Below are 12,121 nucleotides of genomic sequence, written 5' to 3'. Positions count from 1 at the left end.
TACAACATCCATTCATGGTAACAACTCTCAGCAAGGTAGGTTTAGAGGGAACATACCTCAATATGATAAAGGCCATATATGTGAAACTCAACTAACATCAGACTCAGTGGTGAAAAACCAAAAATTTTCAAAATCAAGAAAATGATAAGGATATTCACTCTCACCATTTTATTCAGTATTATATGGGATGCCCTCACCACAGCAGTCAGACCAGAAAAAGAAATAAAAGGCATCCAAATTGGTAAAGAAGAAGTAAAACTTTTACTATTTGATAGTATAAATAGAAAACTCTAAATATTCCACCAAAAAACTACTAGAACTATAATTCAATTCAGTAGAGTTGCAGGATACAAAATTAATATTAATAAATCTGTTGTATTTATATACACCAATAATGAAATAGCAGAAAGAGAAACTAAGAAAGCAATCCTATTTAAAATTGCATCTAGAAGAAGAAAATGTTTCGGAATAAACTTAACCAAGGAGGTGAATGACCTTTAGTCCCCAAACTGTAAAATACTCATGAAAGAAATTTAAGATGACCCCCAAAATGGAAAGAAATTCTGTACTAATGGACCAAAAGTGCCAACATTGTTAAAATGTTCGTATTAACCAAAGCAATCTACAGATTTAATGCAATTTCCATCAAAATACCAACATTTTTCACAAAACTAGAACAAAGAATCCTAAAATTTGTAAAGCACAAAAGACCTTGAGTACCCAAAACAAACTTTAAAAAGAGGAACAAAGTTGAAGGTATTGCAGTTTCAGATGTCGAGATATACTACAAAGCTGCAGTAATGAAAACGGCATGGTACTGGAACAAAAATACACACAGACACATCAAAAGAACAGAATAGGATCCAGAAATAAACCCACCTGTTTACGGTCAGTCTATGGCAAAAGAGGCAAGAATACACAATGAGAAAGACTGTCTCTTCAACAAAGGGTGTTGGGAAAACGGGGTACCTCTATGCCAAATAATAAAACTGGACATCTTTCTTATACCATACACAAAAATAAACTCAAAGTAGATCAAAGTGGATTAAAGAGACTCCTAGAAGAAAGCATAGGCATCCTGTGGCTTGTCTTTTTCTTTTCTTAAGAGTGCCTTTAAAGCCCTGTTATGTTAATTTGTGTATCTATAAGCAATATATGGAGGGATTATTTGGCCTTTTTGGTTTTGTTAAGTTAGAACCTGAATCTACATCCATTTTAGCATCTCAATTATTTCACTCAGCATTACCTTACAGAAACTCTTCTCCTGGTCCTAATTCATTATTTTTAATGACTGTATGCCATTCTTTGGTATGCATTCCTCTATTGATGAGTTTTCAATTTATTTTTTTCTCCACAATAGGTTTATTTTTTTCCTCCACAATAGCCAGTGAAGCCACAACCATATTCATATCCGTGTATGTATATTCTGAGAAGTTGTGGCTTTCTTTCTATAACTTGGAGCTCAGGAGTTCAAAATTTGTCTTGAAGACAGTAGATAATTTTTATTTTGATAGATATTGCTGAATTGATTTCTGAAAAGGATATGATAAATTCACTTTTCTACTAGGTGGTTGAGCATCCTTTATCCCTTATTCACATGAGTCAGGAAGATGTCCATTTAAAAATGTTTGCCAGTCAGAAAAGTAAAATGTGCCTGGACATTTGAATTTCTATGATGACTATGAAATTTGGGCATTTAAAAAAAATATTTTATTTATTTATTTGACAGAGAGAGATCACAGTAGACAGAGGCAGGCGGGGGGTCGGGGGGAAAGCAGGCTCCCTGCTGAGCAGAGAGTCCAATGCGGGACTTGATCCCAGGACCCCGAGATCATGACCCAAGCTGAAGGCAGCAGCTTAACCCACTGAGCCACCCAGGTGCCCAAATTTGGGCATTTTTCATGTCTGCTGCTTGTCTGGATTTGCTCACCTTTTAACTTCCATTTAAACCTTCATGCATATTTCCATTGGTTGTTTGCCTTATTCTTTTCAGAATAAGTGTGTTTGGCTATTACACATATTATTTTTTACCATTTGAATTACAAATATCTCTTCCAGTCATATTGTCTCACTATTGGTTTTGCTTTTGGTGTTCCTGGCTGTAAGAATTTTTAAATTTTATAGCTCTTGGTCTTGCTTAAGAAAATCTTCATCTCTACACTCATGTAGTTCCTTAAAATACTTGTATTCTCTCATAATACATTTTAAAATCTTTTTCTAATATTTTGAGGTGGGTAGTAAGTTCCTTTATTTGTGCATTTCTCCTTTAATAATAAAGTAGTGCCATGGAAGTAGTGACATCCCACGAGGAGATGCTTAGAGCCTAGACCTTGGTTTCTGAAAACCACTGACTTCTGGAAGGAACAAAAGGCCCTTGGAGAAATGTCTGATTATAGATTGTGAGCAGGAAAACACAATCAAGTCCTGATTATTGTATGGTACAATAAAGTAAGAAGTTGTTCAGAAACTAATGAGCTCATATCAAAAGATGGGAATCACATTGAAGTCTCTCCCACTGATCTAATTTGAAAAAAAATTGAACATTAAAAATAGAGAACAAATAGCAATGATCATAAATGCTTATAAAATATTTGAATAAAAAATTTCCATGAGTCAATAGATATATTCCAAAAAAGAAAGAAAAGACACAGAGAGAGAAACTAATGTAGGGGGAAAAAGGTAGATTTAAAAAGCACCAATATGATATCTGATTTAAGCAGAAAGATCAAGGGAAGCGAAAACCTGTGGCCCATAGATAGTTGGGGAGGACGACAGTTTCTCAGTGATGAAGTATCACTCCATAGGTTTCTTACTAACTATGAAGGGGAAAATGTACCTTTATTATAGAAAGATCTGGCTGTCACTATTCCATCCAAGTAGGCAGTCTTAGCATTTGCTAATTATAGGACCACTTGACAGTTTCGATTTCTTCTGCTATGCAATGTAAAGTATATAAATCATTACCAATACAGTAGTCTTTTTTTTTTAAATTTTTTAATAAACATGTATTTTTATCCCCAGGGGTACAGGTCTGTGAATCACCAGGTTTACACACTTCACAGCACTCACCAAAGCACATACCCTCCCCAATGTCCATAACCCCAACCCCCCTTCTCCCAACCCCCCTCCCCCCAGCAACCCTCAGTTTGTTTTGTAAGATTAAGAGTCACTTATGGTTTGTCTCCCTCCCAATCCCATCTTGTTTCATTGATTCTTCTCCTACCCACTTAAGCCCCCATGTTGCATCACAACTTCCTCATATCAGGGAGATCATATGATAGTTGTCTTTCTCTGCTTGACTTATTTCGCTAAGCATGATACGCTCTAGTTCCATCCATGTTGTCGCAAATGGCAAGATTTCATTTCTTTTGATGGCTGCATAGTATTCCATTGTGTATATATACCACATCTTCTTTATCCATTCATCTGTTGATGGACATCTAGGTTCTTTTCATAGTTTGGCTATTGTGGACATTGCTGCTATAAACATTCGGGTGCACGTGCCCTTTTGGATCACTACGTTTCTATCTTTAGGGTAAATACCCAGTAGTGCAATTGCTGGGTCATAGGGCAGTTCCCAATACAGTAGTCTTGACAAAAATATTTCTTCTGAATAAAGCACATACTTAACTTGTAGTTTACAATTATTGGAATTAGAGAAACAAGTTAAATGCATCATTTTGAAATAATCAGATAAATCCATAATTTGGGACATTCTCAAAGCCAACTGTCTGGACTTTGTAAGAAAATCAAAGTCAAGAAAAAAGAAAAATTGCTCCCTAAAAGAGTACTCTCTGGATTAAAAGTGATTTCATATCTTGCCATTTGCAACGACGTGGATGGAACTAAAGGGTATTATGCTTAGCGAAATAAGTCAATCAGAGAAAGACAATTATCATATGATCTCCCTGATATGAGGAAGTTGATATGCAATGTTGGGGGTTTGGAGGGTAGGAAAAGAGTAAATGAAACAAGACTGGATCTAGGAAGGGGGGAGAGAAACCATGAGAGATTCTTTTTTTTTTTTTTTTAAAGATTTTATTTATTTATCAGAGAGAGAGAGAGAGGGGGAGAGAGCGAGCACAGGCAGACAGAATGGCAGGCAGAGGCAGAGGGAGAAGCAGGCTCCCCGCTCAGCAAGGAACCCGATGTGGGACTCGATCCCAGGAACCGGGATCATGACCCGAGCCGAAGGCAGCTGCTTAACCAACTGAGCCACCCAGGCGTCCCCCATGAGAGATTCTTAATCTCATAAAAGAAACTAAAGGTTGCCAGCGGAAAGGGGGTAAGGAGAGGGTGGTGGGGTTATGAATACTGAGGAAGGTATGTGCTATGGTGAGTGCTGTGAAGTGTGTAAACCTGGCAATTCACAGATCTGTACCCCTGGGGCTAATAATACATTATATATTAATAAGAAAAAATCAAAAAATTATAAAAAAATAAAAAATAAAAGTGATTTCAGAGACATAAGAATCTTTCTCGCAATATATGAATTTTTAAATGGATATTGGAGTTTAAAAAAATGATGAAATATTTTTTAAGTGTAATTGGGGAAATCTGGGTAACAACCTGATGAGATGACATTGAAATTATTAGTTTTTTCCATTGTGATAGTAGAAGCACGTTCTTATTAGGGTATGTGAGCTGAAATGTTTTAAACGTAGGTTTTACAAAATGTACAAACATGTGGGTTTTAAATGCTGCCAAAGTCTTCATATAGAATGAAAATCTTTTAAATACTACTTACTATTCTTCATTATGCCACCTGGTGCTCAACAACAACAACAAAATACTGTTTTTGTTACCAACAAAATAACTAAACATATACATATAAGAGAGAATTATTTTAAAAAATTGGTTATCCTGATACTATTATATTATATGCTGCTGTGGCACACACTACTTAAAATGCATGAGTCTTTCTAACACATATGTCTAGATAGAAGTCAGGCAAGTCAATTGTTTTCTACCATTTAGATGTCATTATGTTGCAATCACTTAAATAAAGATTTATTTGTATAATCTGCAAAAATAATTTATTCTAAAATGTTTCTTGAAGTGTGTGTATATATATACACACATACACACAGACACAGGATGTGTTTTATAGAAGTATGTGTATTATGTAATATATATCATATTTTTATAAAAGAATATGGTCTGAAAATGTATTTGAATTTGCCATTTTGTACCTGATATGCATTGTAGGAATTTCAAGGATATAAAAAAATATATATATTATCTTGAGTAACTCTCTCCACTTCTTACTCTATCTTTCCTTTGGCAAAAAGAACCATCTGATGGCAAGTGGCAAGTGTGGAATACCATTGCTCCATATTGCTGGTTGTTAAAAGTCACTCACCCATGTGGACTCTATCTTTGCAACAGGCTAAGTGTTTGAAGTATCCTGCATCCAGCTGTCTGGGTAGGATTGTCTATTCCCATAGATTTAAATTATCCTTTGGAGGGGCGTCTCAAAACCTGCAGTTAGGTGGGAGCATCAGGAAGCCCATGGAGTTATATGTTTAAAATGAATCCTCCAATCTAGCATTGTGAACAGCAATGCTGGTATTTTGATATCCATCTCTTTGATACCTTCTTCTATTTCTGAATTGTTTAGCTCTTGAAGAGAGAGAGAAAATTTAATTTAGTGCCCACACCACAATGTTCAACACTTAGTAGTGCATAGATATTGTGTATTTTAAGCATGTATGATCATAGCCAAAGGGAAGCCAGAATAGTGCTGTTTATTTGCATTTTAATTTGACTCCAGAATTGTTTATGTTAGGCCCTTTGGTCCAATGCTAATTTAAATCACTTTCAATAGACATTAATTTCTTCCCTTGCTGCTTTACAACCCTAAATAATAAAAGAGATCATAATTTACTTTCAAGTCCATATTTATTCTACAGGTATGATTTTTTAGCTTCATGAGGGCTTGGAAGACTGATAAATGGTAGCAATATGGTAGTTTTAGAAACATTTGGATGAGAACTTAGTTTTAAATCCCAGTTCTGCCTTAGAGCGATTCTGCGAGTAGGTTATGTTTACTTCATCTCTATATCTCAGTTTACTTATATGTAAAATAAGAATTGTAGTAGTATATACCTCATAGAGTAGTTGGAAGGATTAAATGAGCTAAGGCCTGTGCAGTGCTGACTGTGTAAGTGCCCTATAATCCTAAAGAATTTTGCACCTATTGGGGTGCCTACGTGGCTCAGTTGGTTAAGTGTCTGCCTTTGGCTAAGGTCATGGTCCCAGTGTCCTGGGATTGAGCCCCACATCAGGCTCCTGGCTCAGCAGGGAGTCTGCTTCTCCCTCTCCCTCTGCCTCTCCCCTTGCTTATGCTCTCTCTCTCTCTCTCTCTCTCTCTGTGTGTGTCTCTGTCTCAAATAAATAAATAAAATCCTTAAAAAATTGTTTAAAAATATGTAGCACCTGTTATGCACCCATATTTGATAAGTAGCTAAAGAAGTGGTTGGGAAAGTTGGGAGTTCATTCTTGTTATAATTGCGGTGAATGATGGTCCATTTTCAAAGCTTATGATGAAACCTGAGGATAGACTTATTCTAAAATCAGGACAGGCAACAGTCATGATCTTTATCCTAGAGAACTGAAAACAAGTAGAACAACACTCTGTAAAAGATAAAAACATCAAAATAACAAGGACAGATCTGTGAAGAAGGAAAAAGAGAAGAGTTAAATGATCAGTTATGGGTGAGGGGAAAAGCTCAAAAGAAGAAATCTCCAAAAAAGGAACTAAAAAAAAAAAGTGATTATTCTGAATTGATCCAACAACCAATATGCTTATTGAATAGCATCTGAAAGACTGCAAATTGAAGTATGTGTTTTTTCTGACCATTATTTACATAGACATTTCTCAACTTAATGAGAGCAACAATAGGCAACTGGAAAATGTCAATTAGTCAGCATGCCCAGCTGGATCTTCCTTGATGTTCATGATGAAAGCTTCGTCTATGGAGAGACTTTATATTTTATTCTAGATACCAGACTGATGACAGAGATAAGACATGCATATTCTTTGGAGTTTGTAGTTTCCTATATAATTATTATTATGATAATAATAATTATTATTCTTTGATTGGTACTTCTTAGATTTGGAGAGAAAAAGTTTGGTGAGAAAAACATTAATGTGCACATGTATTAAGATTCAGCTGCTAACTTTCATATTTAAAAAATGATTCTTTACTTTTAAGCTATATTCCTTCAGGTGTGATCTGTTGTATCTATAGCATCATTAGTGGTATTTAAATGTCTCTAGGCCTGACAGTTCACTTGGACTAATGCAGAGTACAATGAGCAGTAGTTTCTAAGAAGTTAATAATTTACATAGCAAATTTACTTAATTTTAGTTTATAATAATCTAACATTTGGGGAAGATTAATTTATTTGGATATCATAATGACATTTCTTAGGAAAACATGCTTATTTTTGGAGACATAAGGATGCGATATACAGGAGTCTGTTTGATATACATAACCATGGATGGAGTTAACATTGAAAGTTTTAAGTACTTTTTTTTCAGAATTGGGATTTCTATTTTCTTTCTCTGTAGCAAGCTAACCTTGAGATATGTGTGAAAAGTAAAGGGTGGTTGGCAAAATAGAATGTTATAATGTGAAGGGAAATCTGATGAAAGTGTAATTGATTCAGAGATCTTTTTGTTGAACAAATGAAACCAAAGATTTTTTTCCCCCAATATCACAAACTAATTGCATTTCTTTCTGATTTCCTTGGAGACACACATAGAATAAAATGTAATAAATACTGCACTTGTGTGTTTACTTACCAGAATGTTCTCCTCAGAAAAAGTAATGATACCCTTTCATTGACATCATCCAAGTGATAATATACTTTTGTTTCTATCATTGGAGTAATAATAACCTTTCAACCACATCACCACACAGTGCTTCTTTCTTTTATTGTACATAATGCATAAAAATAAAAAGGCTATATTATTTCTTAAGGAGAAAGATTATTATTTAAATAAATTCACAGACATCTAAAAACTATAGTTCCTTTTTAACAAGTACTAAAATTTCTATAGACACTTGTTACTTTGTACAAGAATTTGTACAATACTCTTTCAATTATCACATTGTGCTTCAGATCTCTGCTATTACACATCTCAAAAATATGACTTAAAATGAGTTTTAGTTGTTTATATCAAAATTATAAGGAACTGGATTTTTTTTTTGACCAAATACTTTTTAAGCTGTTTCAAAGTCTGACTCGCATGAAATATTATTGATAAGTAAATTGTAGGTTACTAGAAGACAGATATCATGTCCAAGTTTTATGTTGATGGGTAAATTCAATGTAATTTGATAAGGGTTGACATTACTCATAGTGAAAATTTTAATTTTTTCTTTTAGGTTGTTTTAATCACTTAAATTAACTCACAGTTTTAAGGTAAAACAGTATGTGTTTAATGGAGTCCTTTATGAGTTGATGCCTATCATAATAAATTGTATACAGTATAAAGTAAATTATAACTTTGATATCTTTACTTAGTATTTCTTAAGAATAAACAAATTCTTTCTGGTTTTGCTGAATTTTGCTTCACTTTATCATAAATTATAAAACTGTGATTTTTCATGGATGAAGGAAACTCATATAGCATTACTCTATATAATAAGAAAAGCAAACCACATATTAAATACTTCAAATAAAAAACTCTTTTTAATAGTCATAAACTAAACAGAATGCTTCCTCATGCAGGCAAGAAACTCAGAAAACAAGCTAAGGGAACTTTATAGCAATTAGTTTTAAAAATTTACATTATTAAATATATGTTTAATAAATAGGTGCCTGTTTCTGGTCTTAGTCTGTACCCTAAAATGCTGCATCTGAGCTGGATAACACTGGTTTAAAGGCACATTTACAAACGGAGGACAGCTATATTACCATCGTTTCTGGATTTCTGCTACTGCAAATACTCTCTGGGTTAAAGTCTAAATTGCCTGTTGGATTTCATTGGAAGAAAGGTAACCCAGCTAAAGCTTTTTCCAAAATTCATATTTATTTAGGAGAGCAAGAAAATAACCTCAAGACTGTTTTTAGTTGTTTTAGAGGTCAGCTTTTGGTTTTCTTTTGGAAGCAGAAGGATTGTTCACCACATTGGTGATATTAGTGCTGGAATGACAGTGTTATTTATTTGGTGTGACTTAACATGCCAGGTCCCTTTTGGGGACTACTAAAAGTGATGTGTTATTTTCAGCAGTGATTAACATTTTTTTTTTTTTTTGGTAGTAGCTTTATTGACATAAAATTCAACCACTTACGGTGTAAAATGCAGCGTCTTCTACATATTCAGAGTACGTAACCATTGCTGCAATTAATTTTAGAACATTTTCATCACCCCAGAAGGAAATCCCCTTCTCCTTTACTTCCTACTTCCTCTCAGCTACCGTCCTACTGCCCCAGTTTTAGGCAACTACTAATTTACCTTCTTTCTTTATGGATTTGCCTATTCTGGACATTTCAAAATCACAATCAGATAATCAATCAACCAATTTGTGACTGGTTTCTTTCTCTTAGCATAATGTTTTCAAGGTCATCCACATTGTAGTATGTATCAGTACTTCATTGCTTTTTAAAAAAATTATTTTCAAATTTTTTCCAAACAAAGTTCTCACGTATTTATTAATGAACCAACCTACTGGTGCAGAAACATAGTAACATAGAAAAATCATTTCCCCAATAAAACATATCAATTGTTCAGATAGTAGTGATATTTATAGAGTGATAGGATATAAGCACTTGACCTTCATGAAGCATCAGTATATATGTGTGCCATTTCATGTGTGAGCCCTTATAGACCCAGCTTGGTTCTTATCCAATGCCTCTTTCTGGAGTTGTGACTGATTTTACTATAGCTTTTCATCTAAATCTATTGAGGAATGGGGTGATTCTATTTTTGTTTCTTGGCCAGAAATCATTTGACTCTGAAAGTCTTTTGAGAAGACATGGCAAAGAACAGTCAATTTCACACACTATGTTGGCAGAGAAAGGCCTTTTTATACCAAATAAGATTTTCTTATACAGGTTTACCATATTATTATTCATCAGTTGAAGGGCAGTTAAGTTGTTTCCATCCTTTGGCTATTATGAATAATGCTGCTATGAGCATTCCTGTACAGTTTTTAAGTGGGTATATATTTTTACTTAAGAGTGGAATTGCTAGATTATATGGTAACTCTATGAATAATCATTTGAGGATTTGCCAGACTGTTTTCCAAAGAGGTTGTGCCATTTTATATTCCTACCAGTGGTGTATGGATGTTCTGATTTCTATGCTACCTTGCCAACACTTATTATTGTCTGTCTTTTTGGCTGTGGTCATCCTAGTGTGGGTAAAGGGTATCTTATTGTGACTTTGATGTGTATTGCCCTGATGATGTTGAACAACTTCTTGATGCTTTTTGGCCATTTGTATATTTTCTTGGAAAAGTATCTATTCAGGACCTTTGCTTGTTTAAGCAATTATTAGTATTTTTATTATTTTAAAAATTCTTTAGGGGCACCTGGGTGGCTCAGTGGGTTAAAGCCTCTGCCTTCGGCTCAGGTCATGGTCCCAGGGTTCTGGGATTGAGCCCCGCATCGGGCTCTCTGCTCGGCAGGGAGCCTGCTTTCCCCCCCTCTCTCTGTCTGCCTCTCTGCCTACTTGTGATCTCTGTCTGTCAAATAAATAAAAATTAAAAAAAAATTCTTTATATATTATCAATTTTTCTTTCAGCAGTTTATTAAAATGAATACCTGGGGCGCCTGGGTGGCTCAGTGGGTTAAGGCTTCTGCCTTCCGCTCAGGTCATGATCCCGCTTTCCTGGGATCAAGCCCAGCATAGGGCTCTCTGCTTGGCAGGGAGCCTGCTTCCCTTCCTCTCTCTCTGCCTGCCACTCTGCCTACTTGTGATCTCTGTCTGTCAAATGGATAAATAATTAAAAAAAAATACCTTAAGTGGGTGTGTGTGTGTGTGTGTCTATAATAAGTTCTATTATTAGCGAAACATATATAATTTTTGGTCAACATGACATAGAGAAACTAATTTGATTTTTCTTTCAATTATTCTGGAGTCTGTTTGACTACGAAACTTTGTGGATTTTAATATGTTACCCAGAGCACAGCTTATAAAATAAAGGATGTATTGATTAGAAATTAAATTCAGAAAAATAAATTATCTGTTGTGGGTCATAGAAAGATATAATATGAGAGAAAAAGTAAATTTTCATAGAATTATATATTTTTCTAATGCTTTAAGTTTTTTTAAGAGGAATAAAAAATTTTAGCATTTGAGCAGTCTTCTTTCAAATTGTTTTCAGAATCCTTTCCTTGTATATATTATTACTTTTAGGCCATAAATTAAATTTAAAAGAACATAAGTATTTTTATATTTCAACAAAAACAATCACCTCCACTTCCCACTTCCTTATCTTCAATTGAACAAGTAAGGGAAAGAGTAAAATTCATGGTTGCCCCATTGATGTGGCTGATCTGGCCAATGTGGCCCAGATAGTATAAGCCTAACGTACATGGAAGGGCAATTAAGAACAACAGAAGCTTGGAGAGGAAACCAGCTGCCACAACTATGTCCAAGTATGAAGTATTCCTGCATGTGTACCTGAAGGAAATGGACAAGACAGCAGAGTGGTCATGATGGGACCCAGGTTCCCTGGCATTTGAAAGAAGGGTAAAAGGTACTAATGATCCTTTCCTTTGGGTGTCTTTCCTTGGGTGAGGGATGTAGTATGCAATTCATCTTAAGTGGACAAAAGAATGTGTAGCTCAACAGATACCTGACTTCTCTTTTATGAAAGGAAGATTAGGAAAGGTAGATTATGAAAGGTATAATAGAAAGTTATTTCAACTTGCAACCTCACCAGACTGTATGAATTTCTTTTAGGACCTTGTATATTTTGATCAGATAACAAGTTTTTACCATGAAAACAAAAATGAAATAGATGAAAAAACTGAACAGACTGAACTTGGTCATAAATCTGAAAATTTGGATATACACAGGGAATCAGCATTTAAAGCATAATCCCAGGGGTGCATGGGTGGCTCAGTCAATAGAGCCTCTGAGTCTTGATTTTTGCTTAGG

At 34.8% G+C, this 12,121-nt stretch overlaps 1 pseudogene; it reads right to left on the bottom strand.

Annotated features, from left to right (window-relative positions):
- Positions 1-9,835: 9,835 nt before the first annotated feature.
- LOC116588470 lies at positions 9,836-9,991 on the bottom strand (annotated as a pseudogene).
- Positions 9,992-12,121: the final 2,130 nt, after the last annotated feature.

The sequence above is a fragment of the Mustela erminea genome, chromosome 4 (assembly GCF_009829155.1).
Source record: "Mustela erminea isolate mMusErm1 chromosome 4, mMusErm1.Pri, whole genome shotgun sequence".
Lineage (NCBI taxonomy): Eukaryota > Metazoa > Chordata > Mammalia > Carnivora > Mustelidae > Mustela > Mustela erminea.
The sequence above is the reverse complement of the archived record's forward strand: the minus strand, read 5'-3'. Positions and strand labels throughout refer to the sequence as shown.